We start from the raw sequence: 24,539 nt of genomic DNA on the forward strand, positions 1-24,539 counted from the left end.
CTGCTCTGTCTCTGGTGAATCCTCTCACCCTCTTGCGCCTCTGGCCTGTACCCCAGCTCTTGTATTAAAAAAAAAAGTATGTACACTTCTCCTTATGGAAACTGCAAACTCTCTGAGGGCAGAGACCTCAAAGAGATCATCATTCTTGTTCACTGCTTTATCTCAATAAAAGAGAGGTGCTCAACAAATAATGAATATAGTGTGGCTCCTCACCAGAATAGTGTATGGAACTTGAAAACAGGGGAAATGTTACTTAGGGGACTTGTATTTCAATGACATTGATCTTTATAAATAAAAGGTATACTTAAGTTAGTAAATATTTGTTGACTGAGCCTATTAGCAGGGAGTAAGAGCAGCAACAGTTAAATGGCCTAACATGTATACTAAGAAAATTGAAGTAACTTAAAATGTATTTACTTTTTGCAGGGATTCACTTACTTTTCCTGTAGTACCCCCCCTTTTTTTAACAACAGATGTATAAAAAGTGATTAAAGAAACTATAAATGCAAGAAAAATCCCAACTGTCTTTTGCTGCACAGAGGCAAAAAAAACAAGGCTCTAGATGCCCATCAAGTGTGAAACAAAACACAAAAGCACTTGTTGCTTTTAAGATGAGATTTTAAACTTGAAGATTATATATATTATTTTCTGAAATGTTCCATGAAGAGGTTTTAAAATAAGGAACTATATAGAAAGACTACAGAACATGTGTGCTGTATCAATTTAAAATAGGAATAGACAAATTGACAGGTTGCAATACTTGGTACTTGAATAAAAGGCACCTGTTTCAGGACTCCTACTTTTGAGTTATTAAAAAGAAAATCAGACTTAACATAAATGACTCTCATATCATAAACAAAGCTGACATATTTGATATAGACATTAAGTTCAGAAGAACGATTTATAGAAATTATGGACAAACATGACTTTCAAATATGTAAAGTTAACTGTGTTATCCCCAAATCCCTTTTCAGCCAATGGCATCATCTATGTGTGAAAAGATACTTTCAAACAACTACATTTCTGTAACTATTAAAAAAAACTTAGCACAAACTTTTAATCTTCTGTTTCCTGCTTTTAGGTGTTGCCCTGGTGCTAAATGTGAGAGGGAGAAATAGAATACGAGAATGTTGGGAGGAATGATGAATTTTTTAAAAGTTATTAAGTGGAAGATACATAGGGATGGACAAAACTTCTGTCACTAAAAGCCAAGTCTTCTATATTCGTCTAACAACAGAAGGGAAGAATTTATATAAACAAAATGCTATGGACATATACACTCAGTATTACTGTCTTCCCTCTCTATAATTTTACCCAAAGGTACAGGTTGCTACTTTGCGTTGGGCAGGACAGATGGGGATCTGGAAGTATGTGCCAGATACTGTGCTAGGTGCCAAGAATACAAAGCTTTACAGAAAGAGTTGCAACAGTCATGGTCCTCAAATTTTGGTTATGGGGGTAAACCATTTTATATGACAAAATCTATTAAGAGTGTTATGTGCAGTGAGTTGAGGAGCATTAGGAAGATTAGTTTTTGCCTTTCTTGGGGAGAGGAGGAAAATTTTCATATTAGAGGAGATAAAATTTTAACTAGTGAAAGACATACTGTAATTTAATGACAACAGTATATGCGAAGGTGTATGAGATGTGTATGCTAGTGCATTTTAGGCAGAAGGGGAAAATATGAGTGGAAAAGATTACATAAATGGATATGTATGATGAACTCTAAGTAGTCCAGAGCATAGTGTAAAGGCTGATGGGGAATGGATGAAGTCGAAGGTTAAGTAGGTGTCAGAGTAGAAAAGGTGTAAATGCCAAGATAAAGAAATTCCATTTAAAATTTTTTATGCCCGTTTTTTTTTTTTTTTTAAAAACTAGCAACAACAAATGTTGGCGAGGTTGTGGAGAAAAAGGAACTCTCCTGCACTGTTGGTGGGAGTGCAAACTGGTCCAACCACTATGGAGAGCTGTGTGGAGATTTCTGGACCTACTAAACATAGAGCTTCCACAGGATCCAGCAATTCCACTCCTAGGTATTTACCCAAAGGACACAGAAACATCCATTCCAAAGAACACCTGTACCCCTATGTTTATAGCAGCACTATTTACAATAGCTAAGCTTTGGAAACAGCCCAAATGCCCAAAAATAGATGACTGGATCAAGAAGATGTGGTACATATATACCATGGAATATTACTCAGCATTCAAAAAAGATAAACACATGCAATTTGCAGCAACATGGATGGCGCTGGAAGGGATCATGCTCAGTGAAATAAGCCAAAAAGAAAAAGAAAAATACCGGATGGTCTCACTCATAGCAGGAATCTAGAATACTTAAATAAGGGACCAGGAAAATGAATAACTATAAGAAAGTGAAAATCAAAATCAACAAAAACTATGAACCAGAGACACTTTTTGGGGGGGGGGGGAGGGGAGGGATTGGGGTCAGAATGGGGGGATTGCAATTGTATGGGGAATATACAAATAAAATTTATTAATTAAAAAAAAATTTTTATGCCCATCTGATCCAGGAAATGGGCAATGAATCAAATGGTAGGAGATGGAACAAAATGAAATAATAAAGGGCAAGATAATCTATTTGAAGAAACCAACACATGAAGTTTATGTGGGGAGGTAGTAAAAGAAAGGAAGGGCTAGTAACAAACTATTGACAGACTAAATTGAAATACTATAATTAAAACTGAAGTGTTCAGGTCTGTGCATTATAGTGAATGATCTTGGGAGTGTAAGGGACTAGGTAGAGGGAAGATACCTAGTCAAAGTATGAAAAGGAACTACAGTAGGAGGAAGGCACCAATAACCATTTTACAGTTTGTTGATTAAAGACTATAGAATTTCTTTAGGGTCTAGTGCATCCAAATTCTCAAAAAGGCTGGTCAGAATCCATTTTGGATTAGCTTGTTTTAGTCAACTTTCTTTCATGAATAACAGTGATGACAAAATATCAAAAAAACAAGAAAATACAGTTTTATTTTAGGTGTCCCTTTTTTGTTCTAGACAATCTAAATTAGAAAATGTTGTCTTAGAAGAGTTTTAAGGAGTCTTATAGGCCTGGAAATAAAATTTGGTTTACAGACCCTGCTAAGAGAGATTCTGTCAAAACCTCAAGCTTTAAATTGAGGACTCCCCCTCCCTACCCTAAAAAACTAGCAGTAAGGACTAAATAGAAATAGAAAAACACATGTAAATACTAAAGCTAAATTTCAAATCCATCCAGCTCGGGACTGAATTAAGGTCATTTGAAACCATGTTAACTACCAGCAAGAAGAAAAAGAAAATTCTTTCTGGAAAAAGGTAACATCAAACAGAGACCCATATTGTATCTAAAATTGTCGCAAACAATGTCTAACATAAGCAAGCATACAATATGATAAAAATATCAGACTTGGAAGGGGAAAAACAATAGAAATAGAATCACAACTGATTTAGATAATAGCATTATCAAACACTTTAAAGTAATTGCTATGTATCTAATTAAGAAATTAACTGATATGATGGAGGATACAACAAAGAATTAAAAACTAGAAAACAACTAAATGCAAATTTAGGACTGAAAATACAATAGATAGAACCATCACCTTAACAACACATTAGATGCATTCAAGGAGACAATTAGCGAACTGGAATAAGAAGCAGAAGAAAATATCTAGACTAACATAAAGGGATGGATATGAAAGGATGGAAATATATAAAAGTATGTAAGTAACATATAGGACATGATGACAAAGGTCTACGAATACATGCAACTATAGTACCAGAAGAAAAGAAAAGAGAGAATGAGGAATATTTCAAGACACAACGCTGATTATTTTTCAATGTTTTTACCAAGGCATAAATTTAAATAGTATGAAACCAAAGGATGACAAATACAAATTACACCTAAAGCACATCACAGTGAAAATGATGACATCAAAGTACAAATGAAAACTTGAAATAAATTTGTACCAAATATTGGGAAGATACACTAATATTTAAGAAATCCATGCATGTGTTATCTGTAGGTTTGTCTAGTTAAATAGGATATAGATTAGGTGATGTTGAAATCACGTAGTGAATCCATGAGCTATATAATGAACTGGAACCAAGGTACACTATGTGACATTTGAAGAACAGTTTATCATTTGCATCAAAAAATTTTACCAAAATCTGAGAAAATGTTTTAAAAACTTACATGATTTTTGCATGCAATAATTGTATCACTGGACAATTTTTAATCAAGCTTATTTTTAATTTATGACATGATGGTATTAAGTATTTAGGGAAGTAATTGCTTATTTATCTTAAATCTCAATTCATATGTAGTGAAACAAGTATCACTGGATGTTTTGGTCAAGAAAAGATATTCCTTTTGGGCCTCCCAGTGGTGCAGCAGTTGAGCGCTGGGTTGCGAAGCTGCCCCCAGCCTCTGCAGCACCGGTTTGATCCCCGGCCACAGGGTGAGGGTCCCACATGGCGCGCAAACCTCTCCTGCTGCCTGCTGCTCCCCTCAGCAGTGTATTTCATCAGTCTGTCTGTTCTGCTCTCTGCTCTGGCTCTGGTGAATTCTCTCACCCTCCTGCACTTCTGACTGTACCCATGCTCGTATTAATAAATAAATAAATAAATCTGTAAAAAAAAAAAAAAAAGATATTCCTTTTGTGAACACAGAAGTATTCTCAGTTTTACTGAAAGGTATGATTCCCTCAAATAATGAGCTTAGTTTTGTGGCCACAAATTAATATGGTGTATTATTTACTGAAATATTCTGGTTAAAGAAGCAATTAAGTTATCAAAACTTAAGTAGCATTTATATATACACAAAAGATATCTTTGAAAGAAAGATTACAGAGTTAAAAAGCCAAGAGAAACAGTGTGCAACACTGTTATGTAGGTTTATAAAGTAACAATTTGGTTTGCTAAAGATAAAAAGACGATTAAAATGGCTGAAAAATTAGTGATCAACTGTAACAAAGGTGTTTACATGATGATGGCTGAATCTATAGGAAGGAAGGTAGCTCAAGTACCATGCTTTCATGACACCATAGCTTCATGTGGTTATGATGGTACTCTTCATGTGGTTATGATGCAAAACAAACCCACACATTGAAACTAGTCACATATTACACATGGGATGATGATTATAGAGGGGAAAAGTTCTGTTGAGAGTGGGAATAAATCTCAAGTATTTCTGCAACATAAGAAACTAATTTGGGCACAACTTTTAAGAGATGGGAACAGGAGAGTCAACCTAGCTTATTTGTCAGATATCTTTGGTATTATTTGCTGATTTTTTTAATACTTCTGTGCCAGGGAAAAATTCAACATGGCAGATCAAATTGAAGAATAAAAATGAATGGTAGCAGTTTGGAAGAGCCATGTCATTAGGGATTGTTATATTGTATTCCGAAATGTCAACGAAGTAAATAATGATCTTGGTAATGCACATCTGTGAAGTATCATCACTGAACTCCTTTCAAATTTGATCTTTCAAATTTTATTTTCCATTAAAAGAAGACTCATACCTAGGAAATGCATTTCTTTCATTGAAAGAATTTAACTATAATTAGGAATAAATTTTTGAAACTTATTCAGGAGACAAAGTTTTAAAATATTCCATCATTCATTCATTTTGGACAAAAAGTTAGACATTAATAAGAATGAATATTCCAAGTCTATTGCTTTAAAATCTCTTCTTCCATTTTTACCAGTATGCAATATACACAATACATCAATACATTGTGAGAGGTATTTTCTAATATGAGTGTTTACAAAACAATAGAAAATGAGTTTAAATATATATATAATTACTGTCAGTATCATAATCACTCCAAACAAGACTGTACAAGTTGCCATGAATGAGCAAGCTCATGCAGTATATTAAAATCTTTTAATATTTACATACATGGTGCTATTAATATATCTGATGTTCATTCAAAGATTATAGACTTTTTTGAAGGGGAAATTATGATTTAACAATACACTTCTTAGTTATGATTGCAAATGACAAAAGTGATACAAGTAATTGTCATTCTCTATATTAATCTCCTGTCTGCATACTTTCAAAGCAGGTTTTCCTAATTCATTTTTTCCAGTGTTGCATTAGTTCAGATTACTTTTACTGAAATACAATTTGTCTTGTCTGCTGATACTATAAATAAAAATGTGTTTATACCATTTCATTTTCTAGTATCTCATTTTTTAATGAATTTTACAACAGTTTTAGTCCATGGAGATTAAAAACTAAAAAACTGAACCAAGTCCTTCGCTACAGTTTTGAAAAGGTGGATTTGTTCCAATTTGACTTAATATATGGTGCAAATTTCTTTATGCACAGTCCTTTTTGTGAAACATACTATGTGAACACAGAAAACTGCATCCAGCTGAACTGAGTTAAGTAGGAATTTACAAAATGCACACAAACACCAGTCATCTGAGTTTCCCACATGTGTAATACTACAAAGTTTTCTTTGCTATCCTTTCACTATGAACTTTCAATATAAAAAAACACTCCATTAACATCTCCCAAATGCATCAAGCAGTATATTCAAAAGGAAAGTTTTAAATATTGAAGAGAAATATTGAAATAATAGAGTATTTTGAGAGAAAAAAGAGAACATGTTAGCTCAAGCAACAAGTATAAAGGAATCCACATTAAGGACCATTAGAGATGACATGCAAAAAAAAATTAAAAAAATGTATGGTTGATAAAGATTCAAGTGCTGTGAAGGCAGTAAGAACTAGGCCTAGGGCCTCCCCTGGGGCACAGCAGTTGAGCGAAGGGTTGAGTGACAGGCTGCGAAGCTGCCCACAGCCTCTACAGCGACAGTTCGATCCTCAGCCACCGTTGAGGGTCCCACATGGCATGCAGATCTCTCCTGCCAGGCCCACTGCTCCCTTCGGCAGTGTATTTCGTCAGTCTGCCTGTTCTGTTCCCCGCTATGGCTCTGGTGAATTCTCTCACCCTCCAGCGCTTCTGACTGTACCCAGTGCTTGTATAAATAAATAAATAAATCTTTAAAAAAAAAAACAAAAAAAAAACTAGGCCTAAAATAATAAAAGAAACAGAAAGACCGGCAAGTATTTGGAATGAACACCAAACAGTAAAATAACTGGAAGCAACTTCTTTCATAATCGAAGAGAAAGCACTATCTACATACAAAAACCTTAAATGTAATTCACCAAATATTGTAGAAGTGGCTCATTTTCATGCTTAGAGTTTTCAAACATCATTGTAGCTGTCTGCAAAAGCTGTGAGTGTGGATGAGAAACTGCAAACAAATTTCTAGTAGTTTTGCATAAATTAATTAAAGGCTACACATGGGATTAAATTTTTAATTTTGAGGAAACAGATCACTGTTAAAATGGTATTCTTTGAAAGAATACCAAATGCAGAAACACATGCCTCAGTGTCCCGACCCGCGGGATTCGTAAGCACGAAAAGAGAAGGGCTGAGGATTGAAATGAGGGGCTTGAGACAACTTGACGCTAGCACATGCTTCTTTATTTCTTCTCCTCTTTCTCTTCTCCTCTCTCTCTCTCTGGGTTCTCCTCTTATATCCTGGTAGCTCCTCCCATCGTACCTCCCAGTCTCACGTGATTTACAGGAAAACACAAGTGGTTTCTCAGAAGGCGAAACGGTAAGGCGAAACATAACTGATGGCACATATTGCGCAACAACTGCGCATGCTCCGGACACCTCAGCATTTAAGGCCAAAGGATTACTAAGTTAGAATTTGGTGCCAATTTCTCACACACGTCAATGAGCCATACCCTTCCACATTTGTTTACAACTTTCCTTTTCATTTCAGACAACCCTATTTCCACCACTTACAATAATTTATAAGCTGCAATTCTTACAACACTCACTTCAATGAATTTCTGGTCCATTTTAAGGTGAAGTATCATATTTATTATTACATCTTTGTATTTTAAACATTTAACATGTGTAAACCTGTGCTACCATTTTATATTAGTACTTGTTTTTTTAAGTATTATTTGGAATTTTTAAGTGTTGTATCCCTAATCCTGGTTTCTCTATAAGTCTTATATCTTTTATTGTGTAGTTTTGCATAACATGGTTACTTTTAAAAGTATATGTATGTCACATTACAGCATGAACCATGTGGACTTCTCTTTTCCACCATTTTCCTACCATCTCCAGCTTTCAATAAAGGAAGGAGACAATGCATAAGACACATAGTCAGTGTGCCTGAAAAGTATCTGCATCCTTCCAGGGACTATTTCAGGGACAATAACTGATATATCTAAAATATCTGTTATATCTGATCTATGTGGGGATTCTCCTCAACCCCCAAAAAGTGAATGGTAAACAGAACTTTAGATGAAGTTAGGAAGCAAAATATTGAAGTTTATAACTTACAAAATTAAAGATCAAAATATCATCCTTGATGTCTGATATATGGTACCTGCTTCATATTTCGAGAGCTACATCTTATGCAGTCAAGCATAAGGAATCCACAAAGGTGCCATCTCACATGCATAGGTTGCTTAATTTTTTAAACTTCTACATTTCTACCAGTTTAGAAAACAGCAACATCTACAAAGATCTATTGAATATAATATCATAAAATAGAATTATATTACATTGAAAAGCTTCTTTCTGCACAGTGAAAGAAACTAATATGAAAATAAAAAGACACTACTGAATGGGAAAAAATTTTTCTGCATCATACATCCAGCATAGGGCTGATATCCAATATCTACAAAGGACTCAAACAACTCAACAATAAGAAAACAAATGACCCAATCAAAAAATGGGCAGAAAATCTAAACAGACATTTCCCCAAAGAAGATATACAGATGGCCAACAGGCACATGAAAAAATGGTCAATCATCACTTATTATCAGGGATATGCAAATCAAAACCATAATGAGATACCACTTCACACCTGTGGAATACCCCAGAAATAATAAATGTCAGTGAGGATGTGGAGATGGACATTATATCATGATTAAGGGAACAAGAAATCGTTAAGACATAACACTCATCAACATATACATACCTAATGAACAGACACCAAAATATATTAGCGAATGACTATAATTTCTGAAAACAAACACTGGGAAAAACACATTTGTGGTAGAAGACTTCAATATTACAATTACACCAAAGGACCCATCAATGAGACAAAAAGTGAACAGGGAATACAGGAAAATAGTTGCACACCATATATTTGACAAGGGACTGATATCAGAGCTCTATGAAGAATTCATGCAACTCAACAAAAAAAGATCAAAAAATGGACAGAAGAGCTAAATAGGCACCTCTCCAGATAAGACATACAGATGGCCAACAAGAACAGGAAAAAGTACTCATCACCGTTTATCATCAGGGAAATGCAAATCAAAATCACAATGAGATACCACCTCACATCTGTAAGAATGACCCATATTAGAGAGATCAGAAACAAGTGCTGGTGAGGAAGAAAAAGGAACTTTTAACTGCTGGGGTGGGAAGGTAGACTGGTCAAGCCCCTATGGAAAGCAGTGGGGAGGCGTCTCAAATGATTAAAGATATATCTGCCATATGACCAGCATTTTCACTTCTAGGTATCCATCCAAAGAATACAAAAATACCAATTAAAAAGAAAACCTGCACTTCCATTTTTATTGCAGCATTATTTACAATACAGAAGCTATGATTCCAACCCGATTGCCCCAAAACAGATGAGTGAATCAATAAGATGTGGTATATTTACATTATGGAATACTACTCAGTGATTAAAAAAAGGATAAATTCAATGTATTTGTGGCAATATGGATGGAGCAGGAAGGGCTTATGCTAAGTGAAATAAGGCAAAAGGTTAAAGACAAATACTGGATGGTATCATTTACATGTAGAATGTAGAGAAACCACACAAAGGGTCTGTCAAAGATAAGCTTTAAAACCAACCCTTGAAAGCTGAGGCATCCACAGGAGAAAGGGAGAGGAAGGGGCATAGGGTGGGATAGGGTGGGGAGAAAGCACAATGCACTACAGTGGAGGAAAAAAAAAAAGCATTACTGGTGCTTTGATGGTGGGTGGGCTATGGTGACTATACACCAGGCAGGTAAATCCTATACTACCAAAACACTAACAACAAAGTAAACCAATGTTACTTCAATTAAAAAAAATTATTAAAAAACAAAAAAAGGCAATAATTGGGAAAAGATATAGACAGTTGCAAATGAGGATAAAAAATGAATAACAACCATATAAAAAGATGCTTATCATCATTGATCATTAGGAAAATTAAAGTGATTTAATTAAAGACAAAAATAATTTAAATAAAAATAAAAGGACTTCATATCTATTATATTGGTAATAATAAAAAAATGTAATGTGGTTTTAGAGAAAACACAATTCACATACACTTCAGATGGGTATGTGATAGTCTAGCCATCTTGGAAAGTTTGGCAAGTTCTTCAAAATTTAAAAATAAACTTACCACACTACCCAGAAATTTATCTCTTAGGCATTGATCCAAGAGAAATGAAAACATATGTGTACACAAACACTTGTATATAAATGTTTACAGCATCACTATTCACAACAGCCAAAATCTGGAGATAATCCAAATACCTATTAAATTGTGAATGGTTAAACAAAAGGTGGTATATTTATAAAATGGAATAATATTTAGTGCACAGGAACAAACTATTATTATTTGCTATAACATAGATAATCCTCAAAAACAATTTAAGGGCAAAAAAAAAAAAAAAAAACCCAACAAAAAACCCAAATGCAAAATGGCTATCTCTCGTATGAACCCATTTATATGAAATGTCCAGAAAAGGCAAATCCATTGAGACAGAAAACATACTAGCAATTGCCTAGGGCTGAGGGAGGGAAGACAGATGACTGGAACTGGGCACGAGGGATCCTTCAGGAGTGATCAAAATGTTATAAAACTGGATTGTGGCGATGGTTGCCCAACTCTATAAATCTCTCCCAAATCATTGAGCACTTAAAACTGGTGAAATTTATAATAGAATGACCACATTTTCACTCACTCATCAGCTTCTATAAAATGCACACTAAGTAAAAATTACTGTTCTAGGCACTGTGGAATCATCAGTGACTAAAAAGAACCTGCTCTAAAGAGAATTCACATTGTAGTAGAAAGAGAAAAGTAAACAAGTAAATAAATTATGAGATCATTTGTAAGTATGAGGACAATAAAAACAGCTCTTTGTGAAGAACAACTGGGGTGAGTGATAGAGCCTAAATGAACCCTTCCCACCTGTTACTTGCCTCAGGATTTCTGTCATCTTCCCAAAACAGATACCTTCTGCCACCATAGCTACCTGTCATTTGCATGGGAGATCCCAATTTCAACTTCATCTTCTTAGACAAGGGCCTTTAGAGTCTAGTGGCTGAAAATCATTGAATTTGGAGAAAGATTTATTGCACAAAGTTCTACATTTTTATGGCAATATATAAATAGTGAAAGAAGATAGTTTGTAAAAACAGGTGGAAAGAGGTGAAGTTAACTATAACAACAACAGAATATACAAGCATTTCAAATAGTGAGCCAGATGTTTCTTTTTTCACTAAGAGTGAATGATGATGAAAATTCAAGGAAAAATTATTGTAACAATATTTATAGCATATGGTTTCTTTAGAATCAGAAATCATTATAAACTTTGTATACCGTACAAATTTTGGACATATTTTGGCTAAGGTCATGATTATGATCATATTAGCTGTTTTATTACTTGCGACATCCCAAAGAGAATGCACGCATGTGTACACACACACAGTCACAGAGACCTTTATTCTTTTTTTTTTTTAAAGATTTATTTTTATTTATTTATACAAGCACTGGGTACAGTCAGAAGCATGGGAGGGTGCGAGAATTCACCAGATCCAGAGCAGGAAGCAGAGCAGGCAGACTGAAGTACACTGCTGAGGGGAGCAGCGGGCGGCAGAAGTCTGCGCGCCATGTGGGACCCTCCTCCAGTGGCCGGGGAGCAGCCGGGGATAGAACCGGCGCTGCAGAGGCTGCGGGCAACTTTGCAACCCGGCGCTCAACCGCTGCACCACCGGGGAGGTCCCAGACCCTTATTCTTTAACCTGGAGTAAATTCAGAATGCAGCAGAAGACCTGCTCAGAGAATACTGTCCTAAAAGGCTATGATGGAGGTGAGAGAGGAGACATGTGAGGAAAGAACATAAACCTGAATTCTTATGGTAGTTTTCATGTGAGGAGGACATTAAAATTTAAAGCTAGCCAAGACTTCATTATGAAAGACTTTTAAATCAGCCTATTTCAGTGACAAGAAAGGTCTTTTCCTAAATTGTCACAATGTTCTTTCAATGCTCTCCAGAAACCATCCCAACCAAGCGAGAATTCTTTCACAGAGCAGCCTTCTGAGCAAAGTTGCCAGGCAGAACCAAATATGTCTGCAATCAAATGCTTATGAAACAGGGTGATACTTTTTTTTCCATATTATTGGAAAAACAGGAGTCTTTAACATAAGACCTTTCTAATACTAATAAACCCAAATCTGACTCTACGCTGAATGCCTCTTCTTGGATGGCACATTTTGAGAGAGTGGCAAGGCGAGAAAACAGACACATCAAGGAGAAATAGAGAAGAGCAGAGAGGGGCAGAGTAGGGTGGAAGAAAAAAGAACAACAACAGTGCAATAGTAATGGCAGGAAAAGTTATATTCAAAAAATTTACTCTAGTACACTTTAAATTGGTTTTTTAAAAAACCATTTTAAGCTTAAAGTACCCATTTTTGTGCTAAAGGTAGCATATTGGATCATCTCACTCTAAACCAATATTAGTTTAAATTCAACACAGAAAAGGACATCACATTAAAATGGATAAAAGTGATGGAAAGGAAGAGACTTATAGAACCTTGATGAATTTTGCTCATTTTCTATCTTACAGAGTCTCCTGTTATCTAACACTTGTGTGATTAAGCACACTGGTCATTTCTTTGAATATAAAATATTTCTGACCTATCTATACCAAGATGATAACTTTGGGAAGTATATTATAAAATTTTGATGTAATATGACTAAGGGCATTTAAAAACTGAAATCCAAAATATCTAAGGGTAAAATATATTAAAAAATGAAAGGAAAAATTAAAAAGAGCTTTCATAGTTCTTTCATATAAAGAGCTTTCAAAGTTCTTAGTAACTGATGGGGAAAAAGATAAAAAATCAAGTATCTAGCAATTCTGAGCAAATACTATAAAAATATCAATCTTGTTGATATGTACTGAAAATTCCATCCTTTTATTGCAGGTTACCTTATTTTTACATGTAGATGAAATATTTATCAAAATATGTCTTATCATTGGATAATAAAAAGAATTTCAATAGTTTTTATGGTACCAAATTATGGACAGTACATTTTCTGACACAAGAGCATTGATTTGAAAGCTGAGGTATCTGCAAACATTTAAAATGAAGAAATAATCCCACAAATGATTATAAACTTTTCAAAGAGGAAATCATGAAGGTAATAGTAAATATTTTGAAATGAATCAAAATAAAAACTTAGTGGGATATAGGTAAAATTGCCTGCAGATAATTGCTAACTTTAAATATTTACATTGAGAAAAGATTGAGTTCCAAACCAATAATCTGACCATCTTTATTAACAAGAGAAGATATGCACTGAAATAAGAAAGGAAAAATAAACATAACACCAGAAATGAATGACATAGAATACTGACTAATAAAAGCTGCTTTATTACAAAATTCAGTAAGATTGATCAAGAAAAAAAAGAAACAAAACATCAAAGTAAAAAAATCACAAGGTTCACACAAATACAGCTGGTGTAGATGTTATCAAGTTAATAAAGGACCATTATGAACAACTTGATGCTACTACACATGACAACTTAAATTCAGAAATTCCTTGAAGGAAAGTAACAAAAACCAACTAAAAGAGAAAAATTTTAGTACTTCCATGTCAATTAAAAAAAATTGAAGTAGAAATTACAAACATTACCACACACACACACACACACACCCTCTATCCCTCATGGCTTCAGTGGTGAATTCTATCAATTATTGAAAAATTTAAATAACACTGTGTAGGGTAATGATGGTAAAAGGTATCAGGCTTTTCTGCCCTCCCGCCATCAGGATAGATGATGGATCCTTGCGGTCCTGAATGCATGCCTGATGGTGGGCACCTGGAATAGGGTGTAGGCATAGGTAGATGGGATTCACCTGGGCTGAGACTGTGCTTTTTAAGGGCGGCGTCACGGGGACGCCAGTAGAAGCCGAAAGAGAAGCCGAGAAGAAGCTGAGAACGAACAGAAGCCGAGAGAGAAGCAGAGAAGGCCGCAGAGCCCAAATAGAGTGAAGACTTGCTGGGGGCCTCCCAGCCCCCCAGCACCCCTGCCTGTCGTGTACCTGTCTTTTATTGGTAAATCCCAATAAAAGACCTGCAAAAAACCACTGAGGACTCTGACTCCTCCTTTATCCCGCCTGCTGGATCCTAGAAAACCTGCACCATGTCCTTTCCTGCCTCTACACACTGCAAAGATAGAAAACAGAAAAAGGTAAAAAACATATTCTAATTCTTTTTTTAAAGCCAGAATACCTAATACACAAGTCAGACAAAACTATTTCTAGAAAACTACAGATAAATATCCCTTATCAACATGATGTCAAAATGTTGAGGAAAAAAGACACTCAGATATAACCAAATGATCAGTTGCTCCTTGCCACCTGTTGCCAAAGTCTCCACACACAATAATTGTCAATTGTACTATAATTACACCCAGTCGTTTACAGGTGATCACAGACCTAACACAATCTCCCCAAGGAAATGTGATTTTTAAAAGGCTTTAAGGTGAGTCTAAGAAAAATAAAAACTAGAATCAAGTTTACTGTTATCCTTTCCATCACTCCAATGCAGATTTTAAGCAGTCTCCCACTGGTATGAAAAAAAATATGACAATCATTTACATTTAAATTATAGGAGAGAGTGTGACTATTTATAAAATGTTAGCAATGGTATTCAGTGAGTGTAGTGCTCACTTGTTTACAATTAGAGTGTATTAGTGTACAGCAATATGCTCAAATTATTTGCCTGATGAGCTATGGAAACTTTACCATAAGCCAACAGAATATGTATGATGGCTTAGATTTTCATAAATATTTTTTCAATCTTAACATAATTTTCATCTCCCAAAACAATTTCCTAACAATTTAATGACAACAAAATCACAGTAAGATAACATTTCAATTTCTTACATCCAGATTAAAAATCCAACATGGCAGAATTCAAGGAGTAAACTGGACTCTGACAAGTCTCCATTTCCCTTAAACTGCCATATGATGACAACATAATTATCAAGCAAAAGTATCTATAAATTTTTTTTTCAGAGAATTGTTTACTGGAAAACATATGCAACTTAACATTCAAAGGCCTTTCATTTCCACGCTGAATTATTAATAGTTTTCTCTAAGGGCACTGTGCCATCTAAACAGCAACAGACACAATCTGCCAGCCTCTTCAGTTTAGGTCTCCTAAGGCAGAAATCCATTCTGACACTTTAGCCACCTTTTACTTTTTTTTTTAATTGATAAATTTTTAAAATTGAGGTAACACTGTATATATTTAAGAAGTATAGGTTCACACCTCTTCGGGTGTATATTATTAGACCACACCTACCACCAAAGTTCCAATAAAAATACCCCACCAATCCATTGGATCCCCTCCATCCTTTGCTCCCATTCCCCTGTCCTCTTCTGGTAGCCTCTGTCTGTTTTGAATTCTAAGGGTTTGCTTCGGCTTGTTTTTTTTCTGTACTTCACTTGTTTCTTTATATTCCACAAGTGAAATCACCTGGTATTTGTCTTGCTCCTTCCGACTTATTTAGTTTAGTACAATCCCCTCCATTTCCACCCATTTTGTTGCAAATGGGAGATTTCATCTTTTTTAGAGTTGAGTAATATTCCATCATATATGTAAATAACATCTTTTTTATCCACTCCTCTGTTATTGGCACTTAGGTTGTTTTCATAGGTTGACTATTGTAAATAGTGCCGTATAAATATGGGAATGCATATATCCCTTCCAGTTAGTGTTTTTGTGTTGATATGGGCCATCATCATAGGTGCAAGATGGTATCTCTTGGTTTTGATAATAATTGACGATTTTTAATTATTTTTGGCTATCTCACTATCTTACTTAGCTCTTTTTGATTGGGTGATTTGTTTTCTTTTTGTTGAGTTATATAAATTCTTTGTAGATCTTGGACATCAGTCCCTTGTCAGATGTATGTGCAAAAGTTTTTTCCATTGAATAAGGTGTTTTTTTAATTATAGTTTCTCTCACTGCATAGAAGCTTTTTAGTTTGATGTCATCCTACTTGTTTATTTTTGCTTTTGTTTTCCTTGCCACTATAGCTGAGCCCTCAATTACATCACTGAAGTCAATATTGTGGATTTGCCTGTTTTCTTCAAGGTATTTATGATTTTAGAATTTATGTACTAAAATGGACTAAGTCTTTAATCCATTTTGAGTTAATTTTTGTGTATGGTGTGAGATAGTGGTCTAGTTTCATTCTTTTGTATGTAGTCACCTTTGATTTTAAAACCTTCATTCTAAAATTTTAACTGGGAGTATACTGAATGGGGGTATAAATCAGGACTCTAATTCCAGTATATTCTCATTTCTATATGAATTTTGAAACATCATAATCTATATCCTTCTTATCTGAATGTTACTAATTTCTTGTTACTCACTTTTATCCAAAAATTTCTTAATATTCCATTAATTCTATATCTTAGAAATTCTGTAAGATCAGAGGAGAAATTGACAATTCTTACATTCCTCAGTGTCATCAGCAGCTCTGCCTTTTTTAAAAAATGTTCCTCTGTCCACAATTTCAATGAGGCACATGCTTGGGTCCCCACCAGGTCAAATGCCAATTAAATTCATTAATTAAAAAAATAATTAAAGGACATTCATGTTCTAACTGCCACAAGGTAACTCACAAGGCTATCTTCTTAACCAGAACCAACACAAACCACATCTGACAAAGACTATAGAAGTTATGAAATGCCATCTCTAGAGTCAGAACTCAGTAGTATGGTAAGGACATTATCTCCTTAAAAAGTTTCTTATACAATAGGTTTCATTATGGGAATGCATTGACTAAAACTAGTTTCATTGGCACTAATGTTCTACTTAATTTTAAAGATAACATAACATTGAACAGAATAATGCATTCTATTAATAACATTCTATTGAAACAATAAACTGATTTATAGCATTTGTTTGTCCAAATAAGCACCCAGATCATTTGCCATAAATCTTCTTGAGTTTAACAGAAGGCTAAGATGCAGCTTGATAAAAATAAAAAGTTATCATAAAACATAATGAAAAATCCAATTTGGAAATTAAACAGTGCACTGCCCAGTGTCATGCTTTGTTTAGGGTCTGAAGCTTATAATGAAGATGAAAGAGTTGCTCTAGTTTACTTAAAATGCTATTGTGAGTCTTCATTTGAGAAAAACAATAAAAATAAAAAATAATTAAAATCTATTAGAGGAAGTCTGACCATTTAACTTCTGAAGCAATCCACTCTAATCTCATTATTTACCTTACATTTTTTACTTAAAACTTTTTTTTTTTTTTTTTTTTTTGGTATTCAGAAGAGCAGGTTTAGCATGAAAAAAGAGAAAGGAAAAAAAAAAGAGCCTGTTTAGACACAGGTGGACAGAGAGCTACCGCTGCTGCTTTTCAAAGGGAAAGGTTTGTTCAAAGAGACGTTGCATAAACACAGGCAGGAAGTCCTGGGACCAGAACTGCATTTTGCCAGGGCAGGAGTTGTTCTTATTAAGTTGAACTTTATTTCCTGGGGGTGAAAGAGGCCAGAACTTAACACAAGATTTATGTTCACAAACTAAAATATTCTGGAACTTTAGTTTTTAGTGTGCTGACTCAAATGCATGCTTGTGTACATATATACATAGGAGCATGGACATACACCAGCTCTTTCTAGAAGCTGATATCAAAAGGCCATCCCTCTAAGAAAGATGATCCAATTATCATTTGGAAGCAATATTTGAACTTCACAAAGCTTATTTGCTACTGATTCTATATAAATTTTGTCATTTATATGTGGATGATTTGTCTTTAGTAGAAAGTATTAAAGATTTTTTATATTATTTACTATTTAGAAAAACTCTTGTTTTCTAAATATATATATGGCAATCTGGATATTAGGAAGTCTAACATATTATAATCTTTCAAATTAATTTTGCAAAAGAGGAGCAATTTAACTATTTTTACGAAACAGTAACGTTTGCAGCATAAATTTAAAAGCAGTTTTCCTGAAACTCATCATAGATACTGGCTTTGGTATTGGCTAGATTTCAAAGTATAACATTTAAATAACCTGAATTTATTAGCCAACACTCAAGAGTACAATTATACTCCAGCTAATGAAATAGCTTCAACCCAGATCAATCCTTCACCTACTCTTTACGTACCATAAATTGCTGAACAGTCTTTTATTGATGGCTAAATTCATCTTCCATTTAATTGTAAAATTTGGGAAGCTACAAACCAGACTCCAGACTCCCTTAGAGAGAGAACTCTGGACATCAATTAGGTTCTGCCTATTGTGAGATTTGGGAGGTACTATTGTTTATCTCTGCTGGCAAGGGCGATGGTGAGACATGAGAATTCTCTCCAACAATAATATCTGAGGGAATGTGTTAGAGTTTTCTGAGTAAGAAGCAATTTGTGGCAGCAGCAGAAGCACCAATGACTTGTTGATCTGGCTTCCTTACCCTTAGATTTCAACAACAGAATTTACCCTAGTTTCCTGGGTCTCCAGAGACTGTTGCCAGTGATTGTCTCAGTGCATTACTTACTAAGTTACTAATATATTAGTTCTCTGTTGTTGTGCAGTCACTACTAGAAGTCCAACATAAAACATTATTCTTCAGTCCTTTCAAAGCTTTAATGCCTAGCGTAAGTTCCTTTCTGCTTAAAATACCTAGAGTGACTTTTGTTCCCCACACTAAACTCTGATGGATATAGTCTTTTGCTATTACTAGGGACACATTCCCTTTTTAATATTTCTAAGGTAAGGTATAATTTACACACAATAAGATTCACCCTTCTAAAGTCTACAGTTATTCAAGTTTTGAGAAATACAATTGGATAGCCACAATTATAAGCAAGATGGTTTCTAATGCTCCTTTGTAGTCAACCTTTCACCCAATCTCAGCCCCTGATTTGTTTCTGTCTTGGTAGTTTTCCTTTCTAGAAAATGAAATTAATGAACTCAAATCTATTTAGTCTTTTGAGTCTGGCTTCTTTAAATTGGCATAATTTTTTATATTTGAGATTCATCTATGTAGTGTCAGTGGAACTGTGCTAAAGCAGGAGCAGTGAATGTAGAAAGAAACAGCAGGAATTGGGATATATTTAGAAGGAAGAATCGGCTGAATTTGGTGATAGATTGGAACTGGGGTAAAAAAAAGAAAGGTATCAACAATGACTCCAAAGGTATTTTTCCTGAGAAACAGAAATTATAGGCGTAAACTGGATAGATGAGGAAGTTATAGGTCTGGATAGGGAGTCAAGAGTTTAATTTAAGTTATGCTAAGTTTGAGAAGTTAGTGAATATGCTTATTTAAATTGAAAACTTTACAGCAGAATATATATTTTATTAATATATATTTTTCTGCATTAGTAAGGGAATGGACTAGAATATCTGGGAGTGTTTTCCATCCCTAAAATTCTGCAGTATCAAAATGTCACAAGTGCAAATTTGCAAGTACACTAAGTTTCTTGTATCCCACAAATGGCTATTTGTAGGGTCACTATAATTTAGATGAATACGACATTGCTCTGTGGCAACTAGAATCAGCATTTATAAAGCACAGAAATACCACTTTGAGAGCACAAGGCAATTTCATGGTTAGGGAATTTTTTAATGTTGAATTTTCCATGTTTTGTTTCCATCAAATATTGCTATTCCTTTATTCTCTTAGGTCAGAACAAATAGCTGTAGTTTCTTAGATCTTACTATGGGCATAATCTCAAATGACAGCCTCATTTTAATTGCGTTCTAAAGTTAGACATAATGTTTCAGCTTTGATGTTGCCCTTATAATTAGAAAAGGATCCTAAACAGTTCAACTAACAATATTAAGTATTTCTCCACAGTGTAAAGACTGTTAACCTCTATCATCTTTCCTTTTGTAGATATGCAACTCCTGGTAGTGTAGATGAATACAGGTAAGCCTCTGTGATATATGTTAACTACAAATCTAGTGGAGGTTGCAGTGACCCAATTCTGGCACCAGAATGCAATACACTGTAATAGTATCAGAAAAGTGCCTCACTGAAGAAACCCACAAATGGTATCGACTCCTTTTAGGATCATTGCTAGTCTTCTAATGACCACTGAAAGGCAAATAGATGATAGTAGCCCAGCAATTCTGATACTTTACCAGATTTTAGACTCTGTTCACCAAGGCCACTTTCTTCAAAATGCTTCTTTACCCAGATATTTTATACCATGCCAGAAAGTTTACAATGTGGTAAACTTTTCCTTACTCATTCAATGCCTAAGAATTCATTACTATCTATGTTTATCTACCCTAATCTATATGACTAAACATTTCTAAATAAATACTCTATTTATTAATAAATGTTTAAAGGAAGAAAATTCATTAGCTTCTTCAAGTTATTTCTTTCTTGAAATAAGGATCTGGAAGTATCTTTGGCTGGTGTAACAGTACCGCAATGTCAATGGGAACCTCAGTTCCCTCTATCTTTTGGTTCGGCTGTGGGCTTGCCACCTTTTACTCACAAAAAGGTTGCAAAATATCCAATGCCAGGTCATCATTCCACAAAACAAGGCTTCTCAATTTTGTGTAAGGACATTTGGACCAGATGATTCTTTTGTTACAGAGGACTATAGTGCAATTGCAAGATGTTTAGCAAGATCCATGGCCTCTACCTGCTAGATGCTTGTAGCAACTTCCAATTCAAACAACCAATATTTGTCTCCAGACAATTGCTAAATTTCTCTCAGAGACCAAAATCATACCTAATTCAGAACTGCTGCCATAGAAGAAAAAGAGAACGGATAAAGGACCAAAAGAGTCACTACAGTACAGCCTGCTTTCCACCCTCCACCCTTTACCCTACTCCAGGCCTGCACAGGATTTCTTAGAAGCCCCATGGAACAATTTCTACTTACATCTCACTGGCCAGAACTATATCCCAGTGTCACCCCATTTCAAAACAGGCAAGGTAAGGCAGCTTTGATCTGGAGTCACTGTTACATTCAATAAGAATGGCATTTGTTTAAGAAGTAAGAAGTACAGCATAGATAATAGGTAGGTAACTAGCATTTTCTAAGATAGAAAATACTTCAGCACTTAATTTTTCAGATAATTTTGCTCTCTTTAAACTGACATTCTTGAGTATATCCTTGCAAAGGCTCCCAAGGTTTTAAAAAGAAATTTTATCCTGATTTGTGTCTTATAAAAGACTTATTCTTTTTCTGCAGAGGTTGTCTTTTCCCTTAAGAATTGGTTATTCTTTCCCGGTTCTTTGTATGTAGAACAATCTTTCTTCCCCTTATGTCATTGGGATTCCAATGGCATAAAAGTTAGGTCCTTAAGGCTCTGTTCATTTTCCCCTCCCCCAATCTTGTTTTTCTTTTCTGTTCTGAAGATTGAATAATCTCTATTGATCTATCTTCCAGCTTGCTGACCTTTTCCTGTCACTTCATTCTGCTGATGAATCTACACAGTGAATTTTCTACTTCAGATAATACATCTTTTGGTTCTAAATTTTCCATTTGGTTCTTTTTAATAGTGTTCTGTTTCTCTGCTAAGAACTTCTATTCATTCATCTCAAGTGCATACCTTTATACTATGCAGGATTGCTACAATAGCTGCTTTAATCTTCACCTGATTATTCTAAAATCTGGGTGATCTTGGATTTGGCCTCTGTGGGTTGTCTTTTCCCATGAGATTTGGTTCTAATTTCCTGCGTTTCTGTAGGATAATTGTGAGTGATATCCTGGACATTTTAAATGTTATGTTGTGTTGACGGCAAGTTCTGTGTCCTACTCTAATCTTGCTAGAGAATTTGTTTTAAGAGGCAATCAGTTTAATTAGGTTCAGACAACAAATTCTTTCTCACCTTCTCTGCGCAGTGGTTATAATTTCACTTCAGATCTCACAGACTTTGGCACTGTGCACTGAATCTGTCTTGTGCATACACAGCCTAATAATTGTATTATGATGGTCATACACAAAATGAGGGGATATTCATTTACTGTTACTGAAGTACCATTATACTACATCCCTGCTATTGTTTTGACTGTATAGGATTTACCCCCTCAGCTCTATCAACAAAGCACTGCCACCGCTAAAGCACCCATAATCCTCCATCATAGTCCACTGTGTTCTCTCCCTCACAGCCTTCTTTTCACTCCTTTTCTTCCCCCTCCCCCTCTGAAAGCTGAAAATCTATGATTAGTTTTCAAAGGTTGATTTTAAAGTTTGTCCTTGTCTTATCCTTTTTTTTTTTTTTAATATTCCACATAGAAGTGACACCATCCAATATTTATCTTTCTCCTGGCTTATTTCACTTAGTATGATCCTTCCAGCTCCATCCATGCTGCTACAATGGCATGAGTTTATCTTTTTTCATTGCTGACTAGTAATGTATATACACCACATCTTCCTGATCCACTCATCTATTTTGGGGCACTTATATTGTTACCATAGCTTAGCTATTATAAATAGTGCTGCTATAGATATGAGGGCACATATACTCCTTCCAATTAGTGTTTTTGTATGGATATGAGTCATTATCACAAAGTGTGAGGTGGTATCTCTTGGTTTTGATTTGCATATTCCTTCTATCTTTTGGTTCCTCTGTGGGCTTGCCACCTTTTACTCACAAAATGGTTGCTCAATCTCCAACACCCTTCATCATTCCACAGAGCAAGGTTTCTCAACTTGGTATATATTACTGTGCAGAAGCTTTTTAGTTTGATGTTGTCCCAATTGTTTATATTCTCTTTTATTTTCCTTGCTGCTGGGATGAATCTGTACAGGTTTATGTCTTGCGAGTGTTTTGCCTATGTTTTCTTCAATAAACCAGTTTAGCAAAGTGGCAGATTATAAAATCAATATACAAAACTCAGCTGCCTTCCTGTATATAAACAATGAGCCAGAAAAGCAAGAAAACAGAAGAACATCCCATTTAAATCACATCAAAAAGAAATGAGATACCTAGAAGTAAACCTAACAGGAGAGATGAAAAACCTATACAAGGAAAACTATAAGATACTGTTAAAGGATATAAAAGATACAAATAAACGGAAAGATAGTCCCTGCTCATGGATTGCAACAATCAACAATAAACACTGTCAAAAAATGGACAGAAGAGCTTAAAAGAAACTTCTCTGAAGAGGAAATGCAAATGGCCAACAGGCATATGAAAAAATGTTCAACATCACTTGTCATCAGGGAAATGCAAATCAAAACTACCATGAGATACCATCTTACACCAGTGAGAATGGCACATATTAAAAAAACTAGCAACAACAAATGTTGGCGAGGGTGTGGAGAAAAAGGAACTCTTCTGCACTGTTGGTGGGAGTGCAAACTGGTCCAACCACTGTGGAAAGCTGTATGGAGATTTCTGGACCTACTAAACATAGAGCTTCCATATGATCCAGCAATTCCACTCCTAGGTATTTACCCAAAGGACACAGAAACATCAATTCCAAAGAACACCTGCACCCCTATGTTTATAGCAGCACTGTTTACAATAGCTAAGCTTTGGAAACAACCCAAATGCCCAAAAATAGATGACTGGATCAAGAAGATGTGGTACATATATACCATGGAATATTACTCAGCATTCAAAAAAGATAAACACATGCAATTTGCAGCAACATGGATGGCGCTGGAAGGGATCATGCTCAGCGAAATAAGCCAAAAAGAAAAAGAAAAATACCGGATGGTCTCACTCATAGCAGGAATCTAGAAAACTTAAATAAGGGACCAGGAAAATGAATAACTATAAGAAAGTGAAAATCAAAATCAACAAAAAACTATGAACCAGAGACACTTTTAGGGGGGCGGGGGTGGGAGGGGAGGGATTGGGGTCAGAATGGGGGGGCTGCAATTGTATGGGGAATATAACAATAAAATTTATTAAAAAAAAAAAAAAAATAAAAAATAAATAAATAAATAAATAAATCTTTAAAAAAATAAATAAATAAAACAAATGGTAATGCAAAAAAAAAAAAAAAAAAAAAATGATCATCTTACCCAAAGCAATTTATAGGTTCAATGTAATCTCAATAAAAATTTCAATAGCATTCTTAAAGATATGGAACAAAAATTACTGAAAATCATATGGAATAACAAAAGACCCCAACAGCCAAAGCTATCCTTGTTAGGGGGAAAAGGATGTCCCAAAGCAAATTCCATATAGGCTTTGTGGACTCCACCCCCACCCCAGGTCAAAGCCAAAGACACTGGAAACTCCAAATCCCAT

General features: G+C 35.0%; 1 protein-coding gene across 2 annotated transcripts in view; it reads right to left on the bottom strand.

Annotated features, from left to right (window-relative positions):
- Window positions 1-24,539, bottom strand: part of KIAA1328 (KIAA1328 ortholog) — a 264,073-nt gene that overhangs the window by 134,187 nt on the left and 105,347 nt on the right. The window lies entirely within an intron of this gene.

The sequence above is a fragment of the Talpa occidentalis genome, unplaced genomic scaffold, assembly GCF_014898055.3.
Source record: "Talpa occidentalis isolate TD23 unplaced genomic scaffold, MPIMG_talOcc4v2.1 talOcc4.13, whole genome shotgun sequence".
NCBI classification, from domain to species: Eukaryota; Metazoa; Chordata; class Mammalia; order Eulipotyphla; family Talpidae; genus Talpa; species Talpa occidentalis.